The sequence below is a fragment of the Anas platyrhynchos genome, chromosome 7 (genome assembly GCF_047663525.1).
Source record: "Anas platyrhynchos isolate ZD024472 breed Pekin duck chromosome 7, IASCAAS_PekinDuck_T2T, whole genome shotgun sequence".
Classification (NCBI taxonomy): Eukaryota; Metazoa; Chordata; class Aves; order Anseriformes; family Anatidae; genus Anas; species Anas platyrhynchos.
The window spans coordinates 6,560,008-6,571,899 of NC_092593.1; the positions used below are offsets into that span (position 1 = coordinate 6,560,008).

Below are 11,892 nucleotides of genomic sequence, written 5' to 3' on the forward strand. Positions count from 1 at the left end.
CACAGGCGTGAGCATCCCCTCCCAGGATGTGTTTTGGCACACCACAGGACTTCAGCACTCACCACATGATATAACTGAACAAGAGGCACGGTGTGGGCTGACTCAAGACCTGTCCAGCATCCGAGGAGCAACGCAACACTTAACAGGGAAGTCCAGTGTGCTCCCAAACCATTACTGGACCGAGCTTCCAAAACACCCCAGAAAGAGTCCAGGGAACCTGCCCTGCCTCAAACATCACATGTCTCTAACCAAATTACTTCAGGCATTCATCAGCTAACAAGAACTAGAGCAACTTACCCAGAGTGACCGACACTAACATCGTTTAGTAGTGTCTAAAGAAAGCCTAATAAATGGCCATGCCAACAGATCCCACATCTGCACACATCTGGTCACATCTGCATCCCTCCTGACATGACCCTCCCGTTCATACTCACAGTTTTACATAACATCAACTTATAAAGGCCAAAGCAGGCGGCCACCCACCAGGTATTTCAGGGTTAAACCCCATGAAAGCCACGCTCCTTTCTGCTTGGTAGCAGTTTTTGCACAACACCTCCTGCCAGCCAGGTCCGGCTTATCCACCAGCACGGAACTCCTGCAGCTGATTAAACAGGCTTCAATGCTGCTCAAATCCACACAAGGCACATTATCTTTCTCTCCAAACCCTAGAGACTTAAAAAATATCATCCAGCTGAAGAGAGAAGTTTACCACGTTTTTTTTTTTTTTTTCCTGTTTAAGAGTTGGTCTTTTAAGCCGATTACGCTTACAAAAATTCATAAGACATTACTAGTAGAAAGAAAACTTTGTAAAAGATAGAATTGTTTCTTAATTGGCAGGATTTGCATCTCTCCACAATTGATCTTTATGAAAGAATTGCTGCACATTTCCTATTAGCTAACTGTATTAAACCAAATTTTCTGCTGGATGATACACAGCGCAATAACAGACATGTGAAAGGTCTATTAAGCTTAGGCAGCTTTCCAATTTATTCAGCAGCAGCATCTTCTCTGAGAACGGACTCGGGGTATACCCAAAGAATTATTTAAATACTGTGCTCAATATTTATTGAATTTAATCCCTACCTAACACTGCAACATTTGAGTGCACAGAATTACTAATACTTAATTGCAGGTGGTTTTTTTTTTTTTTTTTTTTTATGTACACACACATACACAGTTTTTCCACACCTCTGCCACCCCAAAGTTAGAAAAACTGTAGACTGAGCACATACTACATCTAACTTCATTTGCAGCACTTCTAATGTGCAAGTTTCCTTTTCAGGGCAAGTAGAAGGGAACGGCAGTTGAGTTACACACAGAAAATACCCTATAAAGACTTATTGGAGAAGTGCAAGGCCCATAATAGGTAAAAGGAAGGGTTTTTTGAACATCATACCAAAAATGCTTACTTAAGCATACGTTTCACTGGAAACGCACAAACCTACACCAGTTTTGAGGCTTAGATCACAAGATCTAGGCGCTCTTAGCTGCTTCAGCACAAGGTCTCACCCATGCCACCCACCAGCAGGCACAAACACCCCTCAGCACCCACACTGCAAGCCAAATCCTAACTCCAGAGACAAAAAAAATACTACCCTGGACTGTGACAGCTGAGTTTACATCCCCCTGTCACCCCTGCTCCAGGGACAGTGAACTCCAGGGAAGAGATGGGGCAGACAGCTGGGGCAGGCACAGCTTAAAATAGCTGCAGCTAGGACACGGAGTTTATAAGCACATCCTGAGGTGCTCCAGCAGAAGACCCCAGCAAGGCAAAACCAGGCACATGCAAAATGCACAGCTCCTCAAGGGGATGGGGTAGCAGCTGTAACCAATAACACTGAAGTCAGCAGCTCAAAATTAGCAAGATTATACTATTCATTGTAAGAACTACAATCAAGTACGCCATTTTTTGTGCTTTTCTCTGAATTTTCTTTCCCATCTTAACCCTCAAAAAAAAAAAAAAGCTGATTTTTACCTCAGACAAGAGAAAACCCAGTTTCTAGCAGAGTCTGAACTGCAACTGTCTAGTCTACATCAGCCAAGCTTGTTAATAAAAATGCCTCAGCTTTAGCCTTGCATTATTGTGCTATAATATAGGAAACTCCACAGTAGATAACCTAGACTATTCCCTACAGGAGTCATCTATCCATTTCCCCAGAGAAGAAATGCAAAATTATTTCTTAGAGCATTTCAATTTCATTTTAGTCTAGCTTTATGGGACCCAAAAGATGGGCATTTCCACCACTATTCCTCTTGGGAAGCTATTCTGTTTTAATAGTCAACTGCTGTCTTCTTTTTTTCCCATGCTATACAGCCAAAGTGATCTTTCTCTCTCCTTAGTTTCACTCCATTACTCTCACTCAAACAAATCACTGGCATGTGGAAGTATAACAAATGAAGAATTATTTTTTCCAAATACTTCAGTTACACACAATCAGAAGTTTACCAAATTGAAAATAAGAACCTTGTTATTCTTTTTGCATAAAAAACTTCTTTGAAAGATTTAGTTAGTTGGGTGGGGGTCTTTTTAAAAAAAATCATGGGATTAGTGTAAAGCATTGGACCACATGCCCTAGAGACAGGTGCTTATTTGCTACAGAGAAGTTGTACAGAGCAACAGCAGCATAATGTTCTGCTTACTAACCTTTGCAGATTGTTATTACCTGGAAAATTCATACTGAAGCGATAACAATTGCTTTCAGCAGCCAAAAGCTTATACTCACAAATGTTATCAGATGTTTTTTTTTGATCATTCACTTCCCTGTTACCTATCATGGCAAACAGTGAACAAATTTGCATACACAGCTGCATCTTCGTGGAAATTTTGTAAGAGGTACAGCTCATCTCACACCTAGTCAGTGACTCGTAGCAAAACAGTCACAAAAAATACTACATCCTGTGCAAAAAGCAGCTTACGTTTATATGCTAGGAAACTAAGCAAAAACACCAAAGCAAACTCTGTTAGAGAACCAGACTGCACTTGATGCTAGTTCACCTGAACAGTCTCGGAACAATTAATTTCAGTGAACTGGGTATTAAAGGTCACCCACAGCAGCATCCTAGGAAAGGCAGGCAGGTGAAGAGGTAGAGCTGCACATTCACTCCCTTTGCTGAATATGAAGTAGAAATCTCTGGAAGTGTTATAATATGAACACCTCATAAAAGTCATCAAGACAAGCAGAAACAGTCCTAGAAAGACATCAAGTTCACACACGTGCACAGGGTTAAAAAAACTAAATAACGTTCTTATCCTACAGAAACTGGTTTCTAAAGCTCCAATACAGGTACACAATTTTTCCTACTCTGTTGTTTCAAAACCAACCAGATATTAGTTTACTTCTACTTTTAGATTTCAGAACAACTCAAAACTAATCTGCTTAAGGTGCATTTTTCCACAACAAAAGCCATTCAAACCTTTGCTGTTTCCTACTATTTCTCCTACTTCCAGCAGTCTTTTTTGCTCAAGACAAGAAATTTTCAAAGCATGTCTTACCTGTTTATAGACAGGTTAAACTAACTCAGCAGCAATAAACTTTTAAAACTATAGATTAAAGCAGAGTAAGGGCTGAGCATAAGTAACATTAAAAAAATAGTACAAAAGTAATATTAAAATTGTTTTCCTCACAAAGGTTAAACTCTTTTTAAAGAAACAATTGCTAAAAGACTCCTATGGCTTTCACTTTCCATTGGACCATGGTGATGAGCACCTCACAAGAGACTGCTTAGCAATGAGCACTCTGGCTTTAGGCACTAAGCCCCACTGCTTCTCCAGCTGGGGAGGTCAGACCTCGCTGCTCTTGCTTTCAGCTCCAGGCTGCTCACCTGGGGCTGCGAGAGCAAGGAAGAGGGGATGGTCCACCTCAGGATGCCCTGCTGGGGAACTCCCCCAAAAGGCTAACATCTATTCATGCAACAAAAATCTGTGCAAGTTTTTGAGGATTGGAACTGAAGCCTAGGAGTACATTCTAAGCAACAAGAAAAAATGGTGTCTTGCAAAAAGCACTAGCTACCGAGGTGTGAATACCTGAAATCTTACATCTTGTTATGCAGGATGCTTGCTCACTTTTTTCACCTACTTACACCACCAGTTTGTTCCTCTATGTGTAGGCTGCTTTACTGAAGTTTAAACGCAGCAGTAAGGCAAACAGCACGAGGGGGCAGGCATAGGCCCCTTGGGGCAGCCTGGCTAATCCGAGCATGGTTAAACAGATCACAGCTTGACTAAAGCAACTGGGGCTGATAAAAGGCTGCTGATTTAATCAGATAGAGCTTGCTCGTTTGTAGGACACTTCTTCAGCTGCCTTTCGGAGGCTGTTGCTGGCAGTACACCCCACAAACCACCGCACACAGCCACCACGACAGCCAGCTGCCCTCCATCACAAGCCATGCCTCCAGAGCACCTGCTGCTGCCCTCACTGCTTGCATAGGTAAATCAAATCCCTCCCGGTGCTGCCGGGCCTGTGAAGGTCTCCATGAGCTACAGCTGGAGGTTTGCTTCATCTTCCCTGATGTCAGGGAGGCAGGCAGAAAGCCGGAGCTGGCCTGCTGCTTCTCGCCTCCGCCACATCAGGGGCAGACCCAATGTGATTCACCCCTACACTGAGGAGCAGCGCAACGCCTGCAGTGCCACTCTACCAAGTTGCCTTCACAGAAAAGAAACAGGAGGGGGAAAAAAAAAAAAAAATACAATCTACTATCAGGAAAGGAAGAAGCCAGCTCACGCCAAGCAGCAAGCCCATCTTTGCAAGCAACACAACGTTTCTGTGAAGGGTGTGAGGCTAAAATTTATCTGATACACAGATAAAACACAGCTGATGATGGTATTGCCGTGTATTTTTCCTCTCCCCACTCGGGGAGAGGTCTCAACTGTCAGAGGGTACAGCATATTTCCAAAACCAACTAATATTTAAATTCTTAAAGATGGTATCTTCACATTCTTAAAAATGGTATCTGTAAGAAATATTCAAAACTACTGACTACTGAATAAAATGTGATCTGGCTTGATAAGATTATTACTGCAACTAACCACAGCAGCTAACTGTAGAAAGCATGCCACATTCAAAACTTAAGAAGACTATCATCTATGGAAGCTTTTCTCCTATTTCTATTCTCCTATTTCTACATATATTATGATTTTTGTTTATTTTTTGGAGAGGAATCACAGGTGCCCCCAGATGCAGAAGCCTCTCATGGGACATAACAGGGCAAATCCATTCTTCCAAACACTGGCTGCATCTCTTTTCTCAGGCCAACCACATGTCAAGTGTTTGTTTTCCAAAAATGTTTAAAGTACAATTACGCAAATGACATCTTCACTTCAACACAAATATTTTTCCATTTTTGATTTTAAAATTCGTTTCCTACATGCACAGAAGTAACAAGCAAAATCTAGCTCAGCAGATTCTGTACAGAGATGAAAAGCATCAAAACAAGATCGCATCCCTTCTGCTCCTCTGAAACCACACACACCAGCCCTAACTGCAAGCTCACGTCAACTTCAGTGGCTGGCTCAGCAACGTGCCGTACATCAACCTACAATTACCCAAAGAAGCTAACTAGAGATTTCAGACCATTTGGTTTCTAGTACAACATTTCCAGAACTGAAGTAGTATGACTCAAGTCTGTAAGCGAGTTCATGCAGAGTGTAAGAAGAACTGAAGGCATGGAAAAAAACACCTAAAAATAGGTACAAATCTGGTTGTACACAAATAACTGCTGCATTTATCTTCACACACAGCAGAGACATGACACGAGTTGAAAGGACGGTATTCTGTCATCTTTCACAACAACAGTTATTCAATTTAATACGTAAATATCAGTGTGACCAGCGAATACAAGGCTCATTAAAAGCAGTTAAAGAAGCTTAATGTTATCATAAAATGTTGCTCCATCCCAGAAGCTGAAACTATATTAAGCACTTGCTTGCTAAATTCATTACAAAACTGTTCTACTGATTTTATCTTCAAGAGTTTTGATTACAAACAAATGATTCTGAAAATAAACCCGGTTAGCAAAGAATCCATCTGTTTTAAAATTAAAAAAATCATCAAAGACTACTTGTTGTGTTGCTGAGGTAATGTCTACAGATTAGGTAATTCAGAGCCCTATTGTGTTAAATTCTGTAGACAGTCAACAAGTCCCTGCACCAAAGCATTTTAAGAAATTATTAGCTAACTAACACAAATCATTATACCCCTGCACTAAGCGCTCAAAGCAAAAAGTGACTTCTACTTCGAATTCATTTCAAGTTCAGGTAGTGGGTGGGTGTTTGTTTTATTCTGTTTGTTTTGACTTAAACATTGAAGATGGTTATGCTTCACAGGCTACAGGCAATGCTAATGGAGAAAACAGATTCATCAATTAGAAACTGAATAAAGAAAGCCAGGAAAATTAAAACTTTGGGGAAAGGAGTTTTCCAAAGAAAAAGTCAACATGGAACAGAGAACTAGAAAGTATGACACCAGAGGAGAAAGTTACACCAGCTGCTCCTCCAGCCAGAAGGAGCTCTGCATCTACACGCAATTTCAGTTGTTCAGGAAGGAACAGCTGATGCAAATAACCTCAAACCTTTTTACTGACACCCAAGCCTAATTAATTTCCCAAGCATTTAATACACAACAAAACACGGCATTGCAAATAAATCAAGTGCGAGTCATCGCTCCCCCTCCTTCCCTTCACCTCCATTTGTAGCCCTGCTTCGGGATTGATTTTGCAAGTGACTCGACCAAGCGTGAGCAGGCACCTGAGAGGGGATGAGCATTAAAACAGCAAGCAGGAAGAAGGACAAGGGAAAGCCTGGCTCCCAAGTTTCACCCATCAATCCTCCCCACAGCATGGCATAAGCAGGTACAGCAGCAAATCCTTCCCAGCCCAAGAACTTGGGCAGCTGCTGCAGACACGCACCCCAACACCAACCAGGCCCTGGCCAAGAGCTACTCGGTGGCATTCTCCCTGGCACACCATTACTTGGTCTTTCTCTAAAGCCCCAAGCTAAATTACATGTCAAGTGTTAATTCACCTTTGAACTACAGAAATTAAGTCCCAATATAGGGCAAAGAGCAAACATTGCACGCATGAAGGTGGATGGGACTGACACTGTTCAGTATTCGATTAGGTACTAATTAAAACCTAAGCAGCTGTCCATCCTAAAGCAATCATATAGCATGAGCACAGAGCAAACTAGAGCTTCAAATACTGCTAAGCTGCTAAGTGAGCTCAAGTTGTTGGGTTTTTTTTAAGAGATATAATTTCCTTTACGAAATATTCACACACACACAAGATGTAAATTACCATTTTGTAAGTGCTCATAAAACCTGCCTGCTTCACTCCATAAATTTAGCAATGAAATCAAGAGCACATTAAGACATTTCTAATGCTAAAAAGAAGTGGTTAAAAGCGAAGTACACACAAGGAGCTACTATAATAGAGGTAAGAACTGAACACAAATACTTTTCTCTGTTCACCTAGCATTCAACTTGACATGAAGTTCACTTGAAATTGTTTTGCCCGTCTTTAATCTCTGAGCAAACAGCATGGAAAAGAAGCTAGATTATTTTCCACTAAAGAAACTGTCCAATTCTCACACCATGAAGTGGGACAATATATTACAATTGGTTTATGATTTCCCCCCAAAAAAGACTGGTAACCAATGAAAATTGGCAAGTGTAACATTTGCCACAAAAATTAAAGGGCTTTAAGGTGATACAAGGTAGCATCATGGGTGAGTGATCTAATTCAGGGAATTTGAAGGTGTTACCTCTCCAAATCATTCCATGTCAATGAGTTTCTGAATCAGCAGAAGGAGCATCTCGCTTTGCACTACATTTCCTAAACACTAAATGCAAACACTGATCACAAGAAGGTTGGCAGACACAATGAACCGTTTTGCGAGCACACAGGCAAAGACCATTAAAAAAAAACAAACAACTTTATAGCCCACAAAGAATGGTTTTAAACCAGGTTACGAAAAGCCACGCAAGAAAACTATTAACTTGGGTAAAGCGGAATTGTGAAAGTTGAGGGGATTTCTGTTTAAGTTTACTCCAATACTGATCACCCTCCTGCCAAAATTCAACCACACCACGCACGTTGAACAGCACAACACACACGCTATCTAATGCAGTATATACACTACTTAAGAAAGCCACGGAGCTATGGCATGTGGCCATCCTCTCTCAGTAACAACTACTACTACAAAATTGTCATTACGACCATACCTCCACCCCTCACACAGTTGCACCAGGTCTCTCATTTAATTAAGCACAAACTAAAGGAGAGGCCTCCTCCTTTTGTTTGAGGCAAGGATGCCGGTAAGCATGCTTTTGGTATAGGTAGGACAAGGAAAAATAGAAATAAGCTGCTGTAAAGAAATAAACAGGGAAGTTTCTCAAGGAATGAAAGCAGGAAAGAAATCTGCTGTGAATATGCAGGAATTTTGAAGTATGAAGAGCAGAGCTATGAACGCCTCAAGGAGGCCATCTCCAAAGCGATGGAGCTGAGCTTCATCACGGCCTCACACGCACCACATTAGGCAACCACTGATGCAAGAGCATCTCCTATTTCATCCCAGAAATGCCCCTGTGATGAAACAGAGCATTGAGTTATTGGGTTTTTCTTCCTCTCCAGTCCAATGAGCTCCACAGAGCTGGGAGAAGGCTGCATGTCCCTCCATGTTTGCTATGCTAATAGGCTTCTGAAACCAGGTAATTCGCACAGGTTAACGCATCCCCGGTGCATTGCTTTGCTACCCTATCATTACTTGACTGTGTAGCTTCTGAGCTGATTTGATGGTAGACAGTTAAGGAAGCACCATCTGTGTGACTCCGAAGAAGCCAAAGTGCTTTAGCATAAGCAGTGAGGGAGGACCTAAAAAAAAAAAGGCAGGAAGAGAAGTGACACGACACCAACGCTTTTCAAAGCACTCGTGCTTTGATCAGGGCAGAGTATTGTGAAGATCACAGGATTTTACGATTACAAGTATCAAGTTCTTGCTCTCAATTAGAGTAACAACCTCATGAAGATTTCCTTACTCTTAACCACATTTTGTCAAGTACACAAAATGCAAAAGGGGCATGTTGTAGACTTTTTTCAAAGTGACAGAAATGCCTGTAATAAACAAATGAGCCTGCTACAAAATATTGCCAGAGAAAAAACAACACAAACATCTACTTATCACCAGCAGACAGAAAGAGAATGAGATGGGGTGGGTTTGTAAAACAAGACACATGGAAATCTCCTTCTGAGCATGCCCCACGACCTGTAAACAATCTTGAAATTTCTAATTACGGTCACCTCCTCTACAGGGGCACAAGACAAAGAAAACAGTTATGGTAGATGGTGAAGAGTGTGCACATGACAGAGTGGGAAAACCACAAATGCAGACACAAAACGAATAAAGAATAAATGAAAAAGGAAGTCGATGAGATCTATGTGCAAGTCTTAACTAGATTATCTATTACTACCCACAGCCAATTCCTTTCTACTTTAACTTGTGCTGTTAATAACAACCGTTTTTTCTCTCCTCTATGCTTATTAAGTGTTTTCAAATACATAAAGATTAACAGAGAAACACAATGTATTGGGAAAAGGAGAAAAGTAGTTTTTATAATATGTAATTTCAACTGACTGCCCAAGATGATTTGTCCAGGTGACAGAAAAAAAATGTGTTTTTAAAAATCCCTTTTATATTTGTTCTACAGTATCTACAAGTTTTTGACAGCAACAAGTAGTTTACAGTTCAAACCATAACTCTTATTTTCACTGACAGTCTAAAAGCAAGCCGAATTTAAAAGTCTGGCAGAAAGCTGTTTCAGGGCAATACAACACCGAGGATATTTCTGGATATTTAAAATCTCAGGTTTCCAGAAGAGAGTTAAAAGTAGCTTCTGGTGATGTATCAAACCCTGCCGTGTTTGTAGCTTTACGTACAAAAGATATATTGCTTAAAAGTGATTTTTGGTGATAGAATACCTGCTTACAAGGATTGCAGGGGGAATACTAAGGAGTAGGCACACACAAGCATCGGTGTTTCTCCAAAATCTTTATGCTAGAAGCACAGAAGAAATACTTAAGGCCTGCTAAGGTAACCGTATCCAATTAAAAACAAATTTTTGCTTCCAGAAATAACAAAGAGTCCCGTAAAAAACGGAGAAGGACCAAAACTTTTTATTTTTCTCCCGGAGCAGCGAAACAAACACACCAAACACACACACACACACCTCGGCAGCCGCACGCAGGGCTCGGCTGCGGCCCCCCCGCGGCACCAGCGCCTGCGATCCCCATCAGAGCAGCGCTGGGGAGGCCGAGGGAGGGCCGGGCCCGGCTGCCGAGCTCGGAGCTTCCTCCCTTTGTGTCCGGGGCCCGGCCGCTGCCTCCCGCAGCGCCTTCCCGGCGCGGCGCTACCTGCTGGGTTGACCTGGCGGCCCTGGAGGGGGGGGGGGGGAGGAGGGGGTAACCCCGCACCGGGGCGGCCCCGCTGGGATTTCGGGACGGCTTCGCCTCCTCCGCCTCCCCCGATGACGTCTCCCGTGACGCAATACCTGCCGATGACATCACCGGCTGAAAAACAGCGTCAGCCCAGCCACAAAATGGAGCCCGGCCGCGGCCTCGCGGGGCCACCCACAGCCCCCGCGGCGTCCCCAAACCACACACACACACGGGGGGAGGGGCTCGCAGCGGGCCGGGCCCTCCAGAAAAGCCCCGAGGACACCGGAGGGGGGCACGACAAAGCCCTCCCGCCTCCCCGGTCCCTCGGAGCACCCCCCCTCCCCAGTCCGTGCTCTACGTACCGGGGCGCGGCGGCTCTCATAGCGCCGGGCCGGGGGCGGGCGGCCGGCGGGCAGCGGCGGGAGGCGGAAGCGGCGAGGCCGGGCGGTGGCGGAGCCGCATCGCGATCGCGGCCCCTCGCGGCTCCCGTACGGCCCCGCCGGAGGAGCCGCCGCCGAGAGCCGCCGCCGACACTTCCGGGCACGGAGGGGGCGGAGAGCGCCGCGCCGCGCCGGGCAGAGCCCATCCGGGCACTCCGCGGGGCCGCGCCCACACCGCGCGGGGCGGGGCGAGGGCGGCCGTTGGCGCTGAGGTGGTGGCGGTTGAGGAGCCCCCGGGGTGTTGGAACCCAAAGGTTCCTCATTGTGCCCCCCCCCCCCCCCCTTTATTATCGACTGCTTCAGGGTCCTCTCAGAGCTTCTCTCACCTTTTTATTTTATTATTTGTTTATTATTTTTTTTTGTCTGTTTTCAGACGGTTTAACCTGAAAATTGTCCCTCACCCACTCCGTCTCCCGCCAGGCGCTTGTTAGGACTGTGAGGAATAAAAGTTGTGTGGAAAATTTCTCTAACCTCACACATTCACCAGTGCTTGTGCAGGCACAGCATGTTAAGTAGATAAGGGGCAGGTCCCGCTGTCCCGAAATAAGGGGAATAGCTGAGAGAAACAGTGAGAAATAAGTAAAAACCCTCTAATCAGGAGAGAAGGGAAAAACAAGGAAATTGACAGCCAAATAAAACTGTATGCATATGGTATAGTAGCAAGCACTGCGTGGTTTGTGAACCTGTGGTAATGAGGTGAATGTGGTAACGCGAACCTCCGCCAATGAGGAAACCGGGGAGGAATCAGGCGTCGGGTAATAGGGGATGTAAGGTTATGATACGCTTTCGCTGGGCACTCCTGCTTGCAGAACAGCCACCGTTTCAGTCACAAAACTGCTTCGCTGAGATCCTCGCCTGAGCCTGTGTTACTGGCTGCAGAGTGTTTCTCCTGGGACCTGAGGAGAACCGGCCCGCTTCCATTGCCTCCCACGTAACGCGCAGCACCCAGCAGGTGTGAGAATAGCTGGACTCATCGGTTTCCTATAGTCCAAGTGGAATAAATGGCTCAGAATTGACATACTGCTTG

General features: G+C 44.2%; 1 protein-coding gene across 2 annotated transcripts in view; it reads right to left on the minus strand.

The window, feature by feature from the left end:
- The window catches only part of SPOPL (speckle type BTB/POZ protein like), a 33,332-nt gene extending 22,332 nt beyond the window's left edge, over positions 1-11,000 (minus strand). The window contains exons 1-2 of one of the 2 annotated variants that reach the window (XM_038181954.2): positions 10,788-11,000; positions 10,218-10,538 (exon numbers count right to left, since the gene is read on the minus strand). The gene's annotated coding sequence lies outside the window, so the exon portion shown is untranslated. The remainder of the gene's footprint in view (positions 1-10,217; positions 10,539-10,787) is intronic. The other variant, XM_027461152.3, reaches the window with a different exon arrangement.
- Between the last annotated feature and the right edge of the window lie 892 nt (positions 11,001-11,892).